The sequence below is a fragment of the Esox lucius genome, chromosome 9 (assembly GCF_011004845.1).
Source record: "Esox lucius isolate fEsoLuc1 chromosome 9, fEsoLuc1.pri, whole genome shotgun sequence".
NCBI classification, from domain to species: Eukaryota; Metazoa; Chordata; class Actinopteri; order Esociformes; family Esocidae; genus Esox; species Esox lucius.
Window position 1 is genome coordinate 5364397 of NC_047577.1, and position 19206 is coordinate 5383602.

Consider the following 19206-nt stretch of genomic DNA (forward strand, 5'->3'; position numbering starts at 1 on the left):
TGTGTGTGTCTGTGTGTCAGTGTGTCTCTGTGTGTGTGTGTCTGTGTGTGTGTGTGTGTCTGTGTGTGTGTGTGTGTTTAATCCACGTCTGTGTGTATGTTAATGCGGGGACCTAGAGTTGTCCGGCAGGTCTCCAATAGTTGAAATGCAATTTCCAGTTCAGAGATTAAGTTTAGGGAAAAACACACAATTGGGCACTGTGTTTAAATAAGGGTTATAATTACAATCAGTGTAAAGGGTTACGTTTAGGTCTAACACTTACGCCTTAGTATAATAATTTAGTTTACTTTTAGGTTTTGGCATTGCGTGTTAGGTTGAAGGTTAAGATTGGGTTACATTCCTCTGTAAACTCAAACCATGAAAAAACAAGAAACTACACACAAACCTACCGTGTCTAATATCAAACAATGATCAACCAAGAACAGAACAAAAGACAACTCGAGACAACATAGAACGGGTACATGGACTAATAGACTAACAAGGACCTCCAAATAAGGGCATGACGCTCACAAGCAAGGAAACCAACCAAATTAAAACAAGTACTGGAACCAATCACTAAAACATGGAGTAATACACTGACTCAGAATTGCAAAACACAGCCAGCAATAAAATTAAACACCCCCAAAACAAATACTCCCCCCAATACGAAAACACAACCACTAATATAATTAAACACCCCCAAAACAAATACTCCCCCTAATATGAAAACACAACCACTAATATAATTAAACACCCCCAAAACAAATACTCCCCCCAATACGAAAACACAGCCAGCAATAAAATTTAACACCCCCAAAACAAATACTCCCCCCAATACGAAAACACAACCACTAATATAATTAAACACCCCCAAAACAAATACTCCCCCTAATATGAAAACACAACCACTAATATAATTAAACACCCCCAAAACAAATACTCCCCCTAATACGAAAACACAACCAGTAATATAATGAAACACCCCCCAAAACAAATACTCCCCCCATTATGAAAACACAACCACTAATATAATTAAACACCCCCAAAACAAATACTCCCCCCAATGTGAAAACACAACCACTAATATAATTAAACACCCCCAAAACAAATACTCCCCCCAATACGAAAACACAACCAGTAATATAATGAAACACCCCCCAAAACAAATACTCCCCCCATTATGAAAACACAACCACTAATATAATTAAACACCCCCAAAACAAATACTCCCCCCAATGTGAAAACACAACCACTAATATAATTAAACACCCCCAAAACAAATACTCCCCCTAATACGAAAACACAACCAGTAATATAATGAAACACCCCCCAAAAAAAATACTCCCCCCCAATGTGAAAACACAACCACTAATGTGATACATTTAATCTTTAAATAACTGGACATATAGACAGGAAGCTGGCAAACTTTTAGATTTTCTCTGGATATTATCTAATCTAATTCAATGTCTTCGTGACTAATAGCCGACCCAGTCATTCCATTCCATGTTTCATGAACACAGCAACCTCCTCACGACGTTCTCAATGCAAATACCATGTCTAAGACCAACATCAGCAAGACGCACATGTGATGACCTAATATGATTGTCCCTGATAATAATAAATACAAATGGGTTCAATTAAATGACTCTTTGAATTGTTTACACACATTTTTATTCCTTCCAATAGCATTAAAAATAATTAATTTCATATTTCCCATTCACCCTGAATAACAGATGTGCATCAAATCAGGGACGCGAGTCTTGTACCTCCTTGTGACTTAATGTTGTAATTTCCTATTAGGGGGGTCTGCGTTCATATTCGGGGAAGGGGAATTGTTTTGAAGGAACTGAAACATTTCTATTCTGTGATTATTTACTATTCATTCAATAAACCTTACTTTTGTTCTAGATCCATTCAGATCCTATGGGTCATATAAATCCTATGAGCTGTACTGTATGAGTCTTATATGATGTCATTTGAATACTATTTGTTGCTGCTGTTCCATTTGCTCACAGGTGCCTCTGTTTCTGTGTCCTAGTCCAAATGTAATACCTTGTTTAGGTTTGTAAACTGACACTACCCAGGAAGGCATAGATTGGAAGGTGTTCACAGATAGCAAAGTGGGCTAAGAGTGAGAAAACATCCTCCATAGTGGTTATGTTGTGTGTTATTGGGGTAGTATTTGTATTGGGAGTCTGTCATCCTATGAGTGGTTATGTTGTGTATAATTGGGGTTGTAATTGTGTTGGGAATGTATCATGGTATAAGTGGTTATGTTGAGTGTAATTTGGGTTGTATTTGTATTGGGTGTGTGTCATCATATTCGTGGTTATGTTGTGTGTTATTTTGGTAGTATTTGTATTGGGGTGTTAAATTGAATTAGGGGTTGTGTTTTTGTGTGTGTTTATACATGAATACGTAAGAAGTTACTCACTTGATGATTTCCTGTCTCTCCTCCATTTATAGACCAGAAACAGGATGATTCCCGACACCAACACAGCCAGACTCACAAAGATCACACTGATGACCACTGGAATATCAAGAAACAAAAAATACCAGACTCAAACAGACCATAATTACCATTGAAGTACCTAGAACTACAAATACCAGACTAACACAGACCATAATTACCATTGAAGTACCTAGAACTACAAATACCAGACTAACACAGACCATAATTACCATTGAAGTACCTAGAACTACAAATACCAGACTCACACACTCCAAGACCACGGTTCAGCCTACTACAAATGCTGGCCATTCATTATGTTTGCCTTGGCTGAAACTTTTTTTTGCTACGGCTCTGTAAAGAGGACATGTTTTATTAAGTCTTAATTCCACATAGTTCATATTGCACTGGCACAGCTCAAAATAATTTACGATTTTGGTCACGTAACATAACTGTATTAGATAGAATGTATATATCACATTTTACGATATATTATACTTTCCAAATGTAAATACAGTCGCTCTCCAACATGAAACTTTGATTAGGCTTTGATGATTGATAATAAAGACCTTAATAATTTATGATATTATGTCTAACTTATGTTGAAGGGAAAGATAACAGAGAATGATGAACAGTGAAATGGGTTCAGTGTATCTGCAGATATGATTGATTTCCTGCATCATCTCAAGCATTTTTATATCACTATATATTATTTCTCATGTCTAAGAAGAAAGATTATTAAACCTGCTGTTGATGAAGATTCAGGACTAAAATCTCCGGATGTTGTGTAGAGGTTTGGTGTTGTCGTAGTAGTGGGTGGAGCTGTGTGAGAACAAAATGTGTCAACAGAAGTACTGTAACAACTTACCATCAGTTGTACTACATACCCATTTTTATTAACAGTAAACGGTTTTTTGCAATGTCAGCATTGAATGTCATCATTTTCAAAGTAACATTTGTAAACACATACAAATCTGTCATTTTACAGTATAGCTTAACTTCTTCCAAGGTGAAGAAATTGTTGGTGAGGTGAGCTATATTTTCAGTGTGGCATCTCAAACGCTACAACAGTTTCCTATAACCATCTTGTCTCCATCTCCATCTTCCCCTGTTGTGATGAACAGCTGAATAGGTGACCTACCTGTTTTGGGAGCATCAGTGGTCTCAACAAAAACCTCTAGGAACAAGAAGACAGGATTAACATACTGATTGTTAAAAAAAAATATATATATTAAGCACGTGTCTGTGCGTGAAACAAATAGGAAGAGAGAAAGTTAGAGAGAACAAAGATTATTAAACCTCATCAAAAACCTCTTGGAACAAGTACCCCCGACTGCAGTGAGCAGTTCCGGGCAAGGATTAAAGTGGGTGGAGTCAAATGTTTGACTCCGCCCACATTTGACCCCGCCCACCGTATTTTTGTCCATCTGAGGTTTGACAGTCACACACTTTATACAAACACACATGTGCATGGCACGTGTTGAATACAAAATTAGTTCCTTTTTGAAAATAGTAAGAGATATTACATTAAGTGATACCTTACAGAGTGTGTAACCTCTCGAGCAAGGTTAATGCTCTGCTCCACCGTTCCAGACTCACACAGACCATAATGACCACTGAAGTACCTAGAACTACAAGTACCAGACTAACACAGACCATAATGACCACTGAAGTACCTAGAACTACAAATACCAGACTAACACAGAACATAATGACCACTGAAGTACCTAGAACTACAAATACCAGATTAACACAGACCTTAATGACCACTGAAGTACCTAGAACTACAAGTACCAGACTAACACAGACCATAATGACCACTGAAGTACCTAGAACTACAAATACCAGACTAACACACTCCAAGACCACCGTTCCAGACTAACACAGACCATAATGGCCACTGAAGTACCCAGAACTACAAATACCAGACAAACACACTCCAAGACCACCGTTCCAGACTCACACAGACCATAATGACCACTGAAGTAGCTAGAACTACAAATACCAGACTAACACAGACCATAATGACCACTGAAGTACCCAGAACTACAAATACCAGACTAACACACTCCAAAACCACCGTTCCACGTCTTTCCCATTGCTCTGCTCAAAAACGCCATTCGCTCTCAGGAAAAATAACTGCCACTCAAAATGTCGCTCCATACATTTTTTGCTTAATCGTATTTCAAACAAAATCTGCCAATTTTGTGATTAGTATGTCAACTATTAGTTTTTATATAACCAAGCCATACGGTATTTTAATGAAGTCTAGCAATTTTTTTTTTTTACATGAAAGGATGAGGGTACAAATGAATCATTATTTAAAATAATCTACAAATCTGTCATTAAGCCAAAATGTATATAACCAAACCAGTACCACTATGTTATTAATTTATGAATGTTATATGACAACGAAATAGTGAAGCATTTCCAATACACTATCGACTGGAAAGAAAATCAGACGCTCAACATTTTAAACAACATTTTGCCTCAGAATGTATAAAATAAAATAGTACATTTACTTGCTTTGAATTCAATTAAATTGAAAAGAAATTAGCTGTATCAGCACCTAGCCAAAAAGGAAAAATAAATTGTATTCAATCAATGGGCTAGATGTCAAGAAATTGCAAATCGCATTATTTAAATTTTTTTGCGCTCAGCATTTTAACTATATATTTTGCGTATGTTGTAAAAACTAAAATCTGAAACTCACTTGAAATTAAATGAAAATGTTTTGCTCAATATCTGTCTAAAGTAACTTGTGAAAAACTTTCTGAAAGATGTTTTGCCAGAGCCCGTGGCTTCAGGATGATGGTGCATGATGCATTTCTTATCATTTCTGTACTTCTCTACCTGCAACCACCTCTCCTTTTGTGTCCAGCGAGGACCGTTGCATCTGTGTAAATTACGAGCAGTCGTGTTTGTCTCTAAACTGGTTACGCACCAGATCATCCCTAATCACCCATTCGGTTAAAATCGATGATCCAAGACATGCAGCTGGGACAAGATGCTTATATTACAAGTACCGTGTGTAACAGGTGGAAACATTCTCTTATAGTTTAGTTTTCCAATAATATTATAATTAAAAGGTTATACAAACTGCATAGAGTAAATACGTAATATATAATATAAATAAATAAATATATTTTCATGTGACAACACTGAATTAATGACACTTTGCTACAATGTAAAGTTGTGAGTGTACAGCTTGTATAACAGTGTAAATTTGCTGTCCCCTCAAAATAACAAAACTCACAGCCATTAATGTCTAAACCGCTGGCAACTAAAGTGAGTACACCCCTAAGTGAAACATGGCACCTCATGGCAAAGGTTTGTGAGAAACTGTATATATATATATATATATATATATATATATATATATATATATATATATATATATATATATATACTCTATTGGTGTAACATTTAAGATAAATGATCATATCAAAATGTAAACCTATTGTAAAAGTCAGACTAGTACCTTCAGACACAAAACAAATATACCCAATTAAAATAGAAGTAGACAAATACAACTAAAATTAACTAACCATTTGAATCCTGGGCTACAATGAAGCTACCCACTTTGTTCCTTTCTGATAGCACGTGCACGTTTTCCATAATGATGTATTAGTTGTGGTTACTACATCATGATGTATTAGTTGTGGTTACTACATCATGATGTATTAGTTGTGGTTACTACATCATGATGTATTAGTTGTGGTTACTACATCATGATGTATTAGTTGTGGTTACTACATCATGATGTATTAGTTGTGGTTACTACATCATGATGTATTAGTTGTGGTTACTACATCATGATGTATTAGTTGTGGTTACTACATCATGATGTATTAGTTGTGGTTACTACATCATGATGTATTAGTTGTGGTCACTACATCATGATGTATTAGTTGTGGTTACTACATCATGATGTATTAGTTGTGGTTACTACATCATGATGTATTAGTTGTGGTCACTACGTCACCACACTCCCTCACCTGCATGTCATTGGTTCTCCTCATATCTGTAAGTGACCTTTATTTTGCACCAGTAGGTTTTATCAGATTATTTATTAAATTATTTTGAAAACTTAATGAAAGCTTAAGCAACAAGGTTAATATTTGTATCCATGTAGGTTCGGTTCGATTAAGATTCGCTTTCGTTGACACCTTCGTGAGCCTCAGCCTGAGTGACCATGAAGGGGAGAGGTTAAGGTGTTGGGGTTAAATGCGTTTGACTCCGACCAGAAGTAGTCGCAATATAACAGTAAACCGTTTCATTTTAGGCATTATAAAGTAGCTACAGACGGTAATAGCCAGCTGAGTTTTTGTCTTTCCTGAACAAATCCTAAGGCATAATGTGTTTTGACTGTGACGGGAGTCAAACGCAGGACCAGATGTATGACAGTCTGTGTCTCTCACCACTACGCTATTTTCCATTGGGTCGTCTGTCAGTCAGTCAGGCACTCAGTCAGGCACTCAGTATGTATTACAATCTGAGCATGGGGCTATATGTGGTCTGTTGACTGAAAACAGGAAAGTTGATCAATCTGTCCACAGACGAGCTGATTATTTATTTATTTTCATGACAAGGAAATATTGTCATTTTTTTCTTCAATGTCATTTTCCACTAAAAGAGATGAGCCTTAAAAACTTAAGAACTCGTGTTGTTCATTGTTTTTGCCTTGCCTGAAACTGGTGTTTTTTACGATGGTCTAAAGAGGACATTGTTATGAAAATGCATCCCACAATGTTGATTTTGCACGGGCCCAAAAGGTAATATTTTGACCATGTGAAACAAATGTTTTAGATAGAATGCATACATCACATCACACATTTAAAGGTCCCAAATGTAATACGGTCGCTGTGAAATAATGGAGATTAATTATTGTTATATTTTCTGTCTACAAAGTGGTTTAGTGAACATTTTCAAAACAATCACATGAAACTTTGATTATACTTAGATGATTGATCATAGACACCTTAATAATTAATAATATAGTGTCTAACTATTGTTGAAGGGAAAGACATCAGAGAATAATGAACAGTGACATGGGTCCAATCAAGTCTCTACAGATCAGATTGATTTATAATTATAATTTGTCATATCTAAGAAGAAAGATTATTAGACCTGTTGTAGGGGCACGACTGATATCTCCGCTTAAATATTCAGATGTCAGACTTGTTATGTAGAAGTTTGCTGATGTTGCCAAGTGGTTTGTGGGAGTTGTGGGGTTGATAGATGTAGGAGTAGTTGATGTAGTAGTGTGTGGAGCTGTGTGTTAACAGAACACTGTAACTATGTTTTCATATCATAGGAAATAATTCAGGAAATCACCCCAAAAATACGACATACTATTACATAAAATTATATAAAAATAGAGTAAATGTTACATACTAACTGATATTAACAGTAAACATACCATCAGTAATACTACAAACCAGTTTATACTAACAGAAAGCTACTGTAAAAATCAGTAATACTACATACCTGTTTATACTAACAGTAAACGTACCATAACTTATACTATATACCAATTTATATTAACAGTAAACTTACAATTACTGATACTACATACAAATATATATTAACGGTAAACTTACCATCACTTAAATTGTATACCAACATTAACAGTAAACCTAACATCAATAATAGTGAATTAATTTAAAAAAGAAAACAGTTTATAATCACAACAGAAATATTACCCTGAGATAATGTATAACACAGCACACAGTGCTAGAAAACAACACTGTCTACAGTTACCACATAGATATACACTGGTATGCTGCATAACCCCACACATGTTTTACTTAATGCCTGATATGATCTATTCCAAACACCAACATCAACATCAAGCATTTGTTGTTCAGTGGGTTATTGCTGTATATGAACACTGAGGACATCTGATCAGTAAAATCTTCTGTCTTCACATAAAGAAAATAAATATCTTGGATAAAAGAGACACAGGCAGACAGATCTCACCTGAGAGGAGAAAGCAGCAGACAACATGGAGGAACTTCATTCTGGTTAACCAGTTATTATACTGTCACAGTCACTATACTATTACTATACTACCACCAGTTATTACACTGTTACACTTCCTATTATATTACTATACTACCACCAGTTACTATACTGTCACAGTCATTTACTATGACTATACTAGAATCCGTTTTCACAGGTCTGATACAGGTAGTTTGTCAACAACTAAAGTAACAACACTTATTTGACAGTTATGGTTTTTGAAATGCACTTCCTTCTTTATTGAAGTTCCTCTTCTCCCATTTGTTCTTTTTCCCCCTCTCTTCAGGAAGCAATAAATGACACTCTATTAAGTTTAGAGGTCCTGTTTCCTTCAGTCGTACCATCCTCATCATCAACCTCTGACACAATATTGTGTTGTATTATAAATGGTAGAGCCACACACACACACACACGCACACACTTTTATTTCTTTATCCGTTTTGGGGACCTGAAAAATGATGCCCTGTTTCCTTACCATTCCCTGACCAGTGGTCAATGAGGGACAATATTTAAGGGTCCTTGTGAATGTCACAGCTGTTGAGGGGGGCTTTGGAGAAGAATGAGGGGTTTCTACTCTTCTCCAAGTGGGTCTCATGCATCACCTCTGGAACGACTGAAATCAAAAAAAAGTTGTTTTTTTGGAACTAGAAGGGCAGGTTTGCTTGAACTAGCAACTTCCCTAAAAAGCTGTGTTTGAAGCTGCCCAGGGGCAACTGGACAGATTTTTTCTTCCCAGTTATGTATAGCTGGACGAAAGTATGAGGAAATTTGATGGACCTTTTGGCTCAGTTAGTGTAAATGAAAATTGAAGGGAGAATTTTTGTTCCATGCATCCATGTTTTTGTGTGACTACGTCACCACTTTAGTGTGGTCAGGGCCGATTTCTAGGCATGAGCGACACCGCTAGGGAGGCCCTGAACAAAAGGGGGGAAGGGGCCCCAAATCAAATTTTGGTTAGGGCCCCTTAAAGGCTAGAGCAGGCCCTGAGTGTGGGGTATCTGGGCCAATAAATGTTTTTTAAATGTTTTTTTTTTCTCTCACATTCTCTTCATCCCTCTAGCACTCTGTGACTTTTATGTTAAATGTATTGTTAAATCTTATCAATATTATATCTCTCTCTATGTCTCTGTCTGTCCCTCTCTCATTCTCTGTGTTGGAGAGAGGGAGATGATGATGTTGGTAGTGTGTGAAGTGACCAGAGGTCCTGAGGTCCAGAGGTCCTGGGGTGTGAAACTTGTTCAGTAGCTGTGGATGACAACATTCTGAAACTGTTAATATCACAGGAAGCTCAGCTAACAGGCATCTTGACTGTTCTGAAATAACACTGTTTTGGCATTGAGCATAAATTAATCTATAACTTCATAATGTCTGTCAAATGTAATAGAATCAAATACTATGGTGACAGGTGAGTTAATTATTTTGATATCCCTCCATTCAAACTCTCCCCATTTACCAATGATGTCATCATATAAATACAACGGGAAACCCAACTGAACTGAACCTCAACTACCAACCTTTAACTACCTAAATGTCGCCCTCTACTGAATTATATAAATCCACAAGGACAAATGGACAGTTATTGTACAGTGACGTTCACTAGCTGTATAGAACTTCTACAGATGGATATTGAGACCCTAAAAATGTATATACTCATAACAATCTTATTGTGTTGGGTATTTCAAACTAAACTGTCAGTGAAGTAGAAAATGCCAAAGAAACAAATCAAATCTTGGATTTGTATACGGTATGTGGTACACTGCATAAATTAACTACGTCTTGGCTTTATAGTCGCAAACCTATGTTTGGTGGAAAATATGCACTATTTTATTATGCCATTGGTAAAAGACTGCAACAGATCTTTATATTATGCATACAACTACAGAGTGAAAGAAGTGTAGATAGATGTAATTACCTGAAGTCCATTTGCTGTTCAGGTGATTAAGGAGGTTCTACATTAGAATTGTTAGGCAGTAGAATAGATGGAACCATCCTGAGTTCTGCTGGCTGTTGGAGTGATTGAGGAGATTCCAGAATCTTTGCATTGCTGCACAGAGGAGTAAACAAGAGCATCTGATGGATCTGCAGGAGAGTAGATTGGGTTGATGTGATCTTTGTGGAAGTCCACAGTTGAGTAATTGGGATCTAAATCATCTTGGGTACAGCTAGTGTCAGTAGGTCACAACATGTTGAAACCATCCATGACACAAGGAGCTCAGCAGACAGGAATACATCTGATTACTTCTCTGTTCTTAAGAGACAATGTTGGTTTTAGCACTGAGTAAAAAGTAATCTATTTTATTATGATTTCACATGTAAACTACTATGATAACAAGTGAGTTAATAATAAAGTAGTCCTAGATTACACCTCTAGCCGTTTACTAATGATGCCATCATCTAAGAAAAAAGCAACATGGAGTCCAGTAAAAACAAGAAACCATGCAAGCCTAGTTCAGCCGACCCGCAATAGAGTCCAACCCAGGTCACCCACATGAAAGGCTGTGTCATTAACCACTACACCACAGAGCTGTACATTTACCCGGTGTCAGTATAGCTTCTTGTCTCCATCAAAAACAAATCCTCTTTTGCCACTGGCCGTTTTAATAGTTAATTGGCCATTTGTGAATGAAATTGATACGGCTAAACTGACTAACATTTCTTACTAAGTTTACACTCACCACAAATAGCTTCTATGTATTGCGTTTGCCACTGGCCGTTTTAACAGCGTATTAGCCAGTAATAAGCTTTTCCGGTATCTACTAACTTACAGGAATAGTCATAGGAATTGAGCAATTGCTAGTGAGTCTGCCAAAGCTATTTCATTTTATGGCATAACAACATACTTTTTTTCTTTTATTCGTGAATGACATTGATACAATAATTATCAATAGAGGTGAGGATAACTAACTTTTTCATCAAGTGAAACGACGAGAGAATCATGGAAATAAAATAAATAAATGTTGTTGTTCACAATAGATTTGAACTTGAGCCTTCCACGTGAGAGGCACTGTCTTTAACCATGACGCCACGACATTACGCATTTCACCAGTCGCTAAACACTATTGAGCATTGCGTAAAACTCAATAACATTTCTTATTAAGTTTACCTCCACCACGAATAGCGTCTATGAACTGTTAGCTCATGCCACTGGCCGTTTGAACAGCTTATTAGCCAGTACTATTACTGGTATCAATTAACTTCCAGTAACGCTATTAACGCTGTTTGTTGATGTGTTAAATAAACACATCAGTAGCAAGAGGGAGTTTTGTAGCTTTACTAGTATGTATCCTACATTTTGAAATGGTTTGTGCACCACCAATTTTTTACACATAAAAACGCCACTCTGTATACAGGTATTTCTAACGTTAGCTAACTACCTACAGAATTCCTTCTCAGAAAGTTGTCAAAGTCCTTTGCATTGCTAGTTATTTAGCTATAGCTATACTGACGTTACTGTTAACGCTAGTTGGCTAGGTAACGATGTTAACTTACCAGCTAGCTAACATGTCCTAGCTTGTTTGTTGGGTAGCTATCTTTGCGTGATGAGTGGCTAGTAAATAAAAAAGTTATTATGTATTTTGGCTTTCTACCAGAACCGTCAATGCAGATAGCTAGGTGTGTTTCATAGGAGGGGTGATTATGTCGAGCTATTGTTACATTTCCATTGTCTTCACAAATGTGTGCAAGTCACTTATTTCAGCAAGTAATCCAATTTGAGATTCAGACTATATTTTATTTTATTCAGGAAGTTATATATCATGGAAAATGCATGGCATTGTAAAACCTTTTAATGATGTAGTACACAGACAATGACGATCTGCCTTTGCTCGTGGGCAATGCTTTTAAGAATTTTTAAAAATACTTTTTTATCTTTGGGTCTGTTGTGTTGAGGATGAGGGTTTGGTAGGTGGCGTTGTGTTGAGGGTTTGGTAGGTGGAGTATTCCGGTGTTGTGTTGAGGGTTTGGTAGGTGGTGTCTTGAGGTGTTTTGTTGAGGGTTTGGTAGGTGGAGTCTTGCTGTGTTTTGTTAAGGGTTTGGTAGGTGGAGTCTTGCTGTGTTTTGTTAAGGGTTTGGTAGGTGGAGTCTTGATGTGTTTTGTTAAGGGTTTGGTAGGTGGAGTCTTGCCATGTTTTGTTGAGGGTTTGGTGGGAGGGGTCTTGGGTTATTACGGCAAGGTTGTAGTAGGTGGAGTCTTGGGCTGATGACCCTAGACGGTTGACTGACTCTGAGGAACAAATGAACATGTTATAAAGAAGTGTGTGTGTGTGTGGCTGTTAGGCTGGCATTTTTACAACAAGGAATAATAGGCTGTCCTGAAAGTGCAAACCACAACAACTAATATGATTGAACAAAAATACTACCCCCAATACGAAAACACAATCCTTAATTAACTCCTTGACACACTAACAATTGAATACAATACCCATTCCCCAAAATGAACCCACTTCTCCAATTACGAAACAACAGCACTAACAGACAACGGAAAGGTTAGGTACAAGACTCTCATTGCTGATTGGATGCACATTCTGTTATTCAGGGGGAATGGGAAATGACAGTTTAGCAGCAGTTGAGCTGGGGTTCCAAAGAAGAGGCGAAGAGAAGTTATATGATGAGTCACGAACATGTCGTGTCCATACTGTTACAATCTCTTTTACAAATTACACAAGTTTGTGGTGGTTGTGGCAAAGAGTTGCATTTACAAATGATGTTTTTATAGGTTGACGATATATCTAAGATTATCTCAGAATTGTGCATAACTAGCTCTGACTAGTAATGTTCATGTGTTGCTGATGTGTACAGAGTGAGAGCGTTTATCATGTTCCCAAATTAAAGATTCCCATGGTAATTATGAATTTACAAAACAAATGCAGGGACATTTGATGTCAGGTTTAGTTTATTTTTATTTTAGTATTTGTTTATGTCTGATGATCCAAATCATGCTTTTCAACTTTTAAATAACTGGACATATAGACAAGAAGCTGGCAAACTTTTAGATCTTCTCTGAACATTATCTAATCTAATTCAATGTCTTCGTGACTAATAGCCGACCCAGTCATTCCATTCCATGTTTCATGGACACAGCCGCCCTCCTCACAACGTTCTCAATGCAAATACCATGTCTAAGACCAACATCAGCAAGACACATGTGATGACCTAATATGATTGTCCCTGAAAATAATAAATACGAATGGGTTCAATTAAATGACTCGTTGAATTGCTTACACTCATTTATATTCCTTCCAATAAAACCATTTAATATTTCCCATTCACCCTGAATAACAGATTGTGCATCCAATCAGGGACGAGATTCAATGAACTCCCCCTTCGGTTGTGACTTAATGTTGTCATTTCCTATAAAGGGGGTGCACATTCATGTTTGGGGAAGGGGAATTGTTTTGAAGGAACTGCAACATTTCTATTCTATGATTATTTACTATTCATTCAATAAGGCTTAATTTTGTACTAGATCCATTCAGATGTATTTCCTATGAGTCATATAAATCCTATGAGCTGTACTGTATGAGTCTTATATGATGTCATTTGAATAATATTTGTTGCTGCTGTTCCATTTGCTCACAGGTCCCTCTGTTTCTGTGTCCTAGTCCAAATGTAATACCTTGTTTAGGTTTGTAAACTGACACTACCCAGGAAGGCATAGATTGGAAGGTGTTCACAGATAGCAAAGTGGGCTATGGGGTCAGAAAACATCCCCCAAACCCACATGTTTGTCTGTAACAGGGAGATTTTCTGGCACTTAAATCTCTGGAGAACTTACTAATAGATTCACCGGTCACATTACTTTGTTGACCCATTGGAAATATATAGAAAACAGGACAAAATCTAGTTCCTTCAGCATAGATTTTGGAGTGGGGAGTTGGGGAGGGTATTTGTATTAGGGGTGGTGTTTTGTACTTCCCGGCCGTTGTAGAATAATAAGTAATTTTTTGGTATTCTGTTTGTCTATACATGAATATGTAAGAGGTTACTCACTTGATGATTTCCTGACTCTCCATTTATAGACAAGTAACAGGATGAGTCCCAACACCAACACAACCACACTCACAAACACCCGGATGACCACTGGAATACCTAGAAATACAAATACAAGAATCACACACACCATGATGACCACTAAAGTACCTAGAACTACAAATACCAGACTCACACACACCATGTGTACCTAGAAATACAAATTGCAGTGGCACAGATCACAAAAAGTTCAAATTCTGCCCACGTAACGCAAATGTATTAGATAAAATGTGTATATCACATCACACTATTAATGATCATTTCCAAATGTAAATATGGTCTCTGTGAAACTTGAAACTTTTATTCTACTTTAATAATTGATAATATACACCTTAGTAATTTATCATATACTATCTAACTTTTGTTGAAGGGAAAGACAACAGAGAATGATGAATAGTGACATGTCCAATGTATCTACATACAGCTCTGGAAAAAATTAAGTGACCACTCCTAATTTTTCTTAAAACAGCATCTCTACATGTATGGCAGTCATTCACTTTCAGTGTCTGTTAAATTCCAACACAGGCACACGTCAATTTATTTAATGAGATACTGAACCAAATCTAATATATGGAAAAGTATAAAAACCACTGCTGTGATCATCACTATCCTCTTGCAATAGGACCAGCTGGATGACAAAAACAGTGCAAGTAGTACCTCAAAGGTAATTTGAACAATAAAATAACTATTCAGCTAGACAAAAGAGTTGAAAAGAAATGCTTTGAGTGAGGAAAAGAAGGGTTCAATTCTGGCTTTACTGGCAGAGGGATACAGTGAGCGTCAGGTTGCTTCCATCCTGAACATTTCAAAGACGGCGGTTCATAAGAACAAGGTCAAGCAACAGACGTTGGGGACAGCAAAGCTACAGACTGGCAGAGGGTGAAAACGACTGTCCACTGATCAAGATGACCGTCAACTCATTTAAATGTCGCTCAACAACCGTGGGATGACATCAAGTGACCTACAAAAAGAATGTCAAACAGCAGCTGGGGTGAAGTGCACGGCGAGGATAGTTCGAAACAGGCTCCTAGGGGCAGGGCTGAAGTCGTGCAAAGATAGAAAACGCCGGAGAGGCCTACCAGCCACAGTGTGGTGGAGGATCAGGGATAATCTGGGATGGCTTGCTAGAATCGAGCAGGTTGGTCTTTGTGAAGGATGCCTGAATCAAGCCAAGTACAAGGTTATCCAGGAAGAACGCCTGCTTCCTTTTGCTCTGACAATGTTTCCCAACTCTGAGAGTTTTTTCTAGCAGGACAATGCTCCATGCCACACAGCCAGGTCAATCAAGGTGTGGATGAAGGATCCCCAGATCAAGACCCTGTCATGGCCAGCCCAATTTCCAGACCTGAACCTCATTGAAAACCTCTGGAATTTGATCAAGAGGAAGATGGATGGTCAAAAACCATTAAACAAAGCCGAGCTACTATCCAACAGCAATGTGACTGACTGCTGGAGAGAATGCCAAGACGCATGAAAGCTGTGATTAAAATTAGTCCTAAGTTAAAACATTAAACATCTGTATCAGTGTCATTCATGAGTGAAAGACAAAAGTATGGTGTTATGCCATGACAGAAAAAAAGACGTTCTTATGCCATGAAATGAAATAGCATTGGCAGACTCACTAGCAGTTGCTCAATTCTTATGACTATTCCAGTAAGTTAGTAGATACCGGTAAAGCTTATTACTGGCTAATACGCTGTTAAAACAGGCAATGGCAAACACCATACAGTGCATGGACGCAATTTGTGGTTGAGGTAAACTTAGTAAGATCTTAGTTAGTCAGTTTAACTGTATCAATGTTATTCACGAATGGCCAATTAACTGTTAAAATTGCCAGTGGCAGGATCGTTCAGTATAGACACAAGAGGCTATACTGGCACCTGGCATAAGTACAGCTTGTGGTGTAGTGGTTAATGACACAGCTTTTGCGTGGGTGACCTGGGTTCGAATCTCGAGATGACAACACTTTCTATTGCGGGCCGGCTGAACTAGGCTTGCCTGGTTTCTTGTTTGGTTATTTTGACCAGTTGTTATTTTCAAATAAATACTCTATAATCTTTTTCCAGAGCTTTATATGATTGATTTCCTCCATCATCACAAGCATTTTTATATCACATTATTTCTCATGTCTAAGAAGAAAGATTATTAAACCTGCTGTTGATGAAGATCCATAATTAAAATTTCCGGATGTTGTGTAGAGGTTTGGTCTTGTCGTAGTAGTGGATGGAGCTGTGTGAGAACAAAATGTGTCAACAGAAGTACTGTAAAATAAATATTTTCATATTATAGAAAATAAGTCAGGAAGTCTCCCCACACATAATACATATCACAACATATAAAAATAAAATACTAAAGGAAATACTACATAACGATAAATATTAATAGTAAACATACCATCAGTTATACTACATACCCATTTTTATTAACAGTAAACAGTTTTTTGCAATGTCAGCATTAAATGTTATCAAGTAAAAAAAAAACGGATTGTTAAAACTGATTGTTATATATATATTATGCATGTGTCTGTGCGTGAAACAAATAGGAACAGAGAAAGTTAGAGAGAAGAAAGATTATTAAACCTTTTGTTGATGAAGTTCCACCGAGGTATCCATTAAATTCTCCACTAAAATCTCCACTAAAATCTCCGTGTGTCAGAAATGTAATGGGAAGGTGTGTTGAGGGTCTAGTAATGTGTGGAGCTGTGTGAGAATAAAGTGCATGTCAACAGAACTGTAACATCTATGTTTTTATATCATAGGAAATAAGTCAGGAAGTCACCCCACAGATACTACATACTATGACATACAATTATATAAAAATAGACTACATATTATTTACCAGTTTATATTAACAGTAAACTTACCATCACTGATATTACATACCAATTTTATATTAGCAGTGAACTTACCATCACTTATATCACAGTATGTACCAAACTGTATTAATAGTGAACTTACCATCAGTAATATAACATACCACATTACATTTACAGTAAACTCACCATCAGTGATACTGAATGAAATTGAGCAAGAACACAGTTTATAATCACAACAGAAATATTACCCTGAGATAATGTATAACACAGCACACAGTGCTATAAAACAAGACTGTCTACAGTTACAGTTGAGATATACACTGCCATGCTGTATAACCCGGTAGGTGGTTTTTTTTTTTTTCTATAACCCTGATCTGATCATTACAAAACACCAACATATCAAGTTTAGTGGTTTATTACTGTATTCAAGCACGGAGGAAATCTGTAAACTCTTGTGGCATAAAGAGAAAAAAATATAAGAGACACACCAAAGACACTGAAAGACAGATCTCACCTGAGAGGAGGAAGCAGTAGACATGGATCATCTTCATTCTGTAAAACCAGATATTATACTGTCACTGTCACTACACTGTTACTATACTATCACCAGTTAGTACACTGTTACACTCGGTATACTATTACTTTACTACCATCAGTTATTATAACACTATACTATTACTATACTACTATCAGTTATTATACCGTCACACTCACTTTACTATGTCTATACTAGAATCTGTTTGCACAGGTCTGATATAGGTCGTTTTCAACAACTGAAGCAACAACACTTCTTTGACAGTGTTTTTGAAATGCTCTTCCTTCTTTATTGAAGTTCCTCTTCTCGCATTGGCTCTTTTCTTCAGTCTCTTCAGGAAGTGATAAATGTCACTCTATTAAGGATAGAAGTCATATTTCCTTCAGTCTTACCGTCCTCATCAATAACTTCTGACACACTGAGGAATATTATGTTGTATTATAAATGGTAGAGCCACTCACGCACACCTTTATTTCTTTATCCATTTCGGGGACCTGGACAATGATGCCCTGTTTTACTCATATTAACAATGAAGGGTATTGGTTTGTTTGGCAGTCCGATATCCCAGAAAGGCAATAGAGGGCGAAGGGAACTGATCATCTCACCTGTTGGTGTTTATGGTAGGACCGGCTGCTTGCCAGTTACTAGTCATCCATGGTGTGTCCAACACCTCATATCCTGACCAGCTGTCAATGAGGGACAATATATAGGGGTCCTGTTAATGTCACGGCTGTCAATGAGGGACAATATATAGGGGTCCTGTTAATGTCACGGCTGTCAATGAGGGACAATATATAGGGGTCCTGTTAATGTCACGGCTGTCAATGAGGGACAATATATAGGGGTCCTGTTAATGTCACGGCTGTCAATGAGGGACAATATATAGGGGTCCTGTTAATGTCACGGCTGTCAATGAGGGACAATATATAGGGGTCCTGTTAATGTCACGGCTGTCAATGAGGGACAATATATAGGGGTCCTGTTAATGTCACGGCTGTCAATGAGGGACAATATATAGGGGTCCTGTTAATGTCACGGCTGTCGATGGGGGCTTTGGAGAAGAACCAAGGGTTTCTGTTCTTCTCCAAGGTTTGTTTGAACTAGAAGGGTTGGTTTGTTTGAACAAGAAACCTGCCTAAAAAGCTGTTGGAGGTTTAGTTTGGAGCTGCCCACTGGCAACAGGACGGCTGACCTCCAGAGGAGGAAAATACATGTACATCCAAAAAGAGCCATCTGGTACACCTGACTCACAGTGTTGTGGTGGGGTGTCCAAGTCTGAAACACCAGCTCATCTGGGGGGTTCAGTGTTGTGGTGGGGTGTCCAAGACTGAAACACCAGCACATCTGGGGGGGTTCAGTGTTGTGGTGGGGTGTCCA

The 19206-nt window shown here is 37.5% G+C and overlaps 1 long non-coding RNA gene across 1 annotated transcript; it reads right to left on the reverse strand.

Annotated features, from left to right (window-relative positions):
• Positions 1–12516: 12516 nt before the first annotated feature.
• Positions 12517–16684, reverse strand: LOC105029347. The gene is made up of 3 exons (XR_004576114.1): positions 16631–16684; positions 14441–14539; positions 12517–12674 (listed from the first exon to the last, which is right to left on the reverse strand). It is a non-coding gene; the product is annotated as an uncharacterized LOC105029347 (long non-coding RNA).
• Between the last annotated feature and the right edge of the window lie 2522 nt (positions 16685–19206).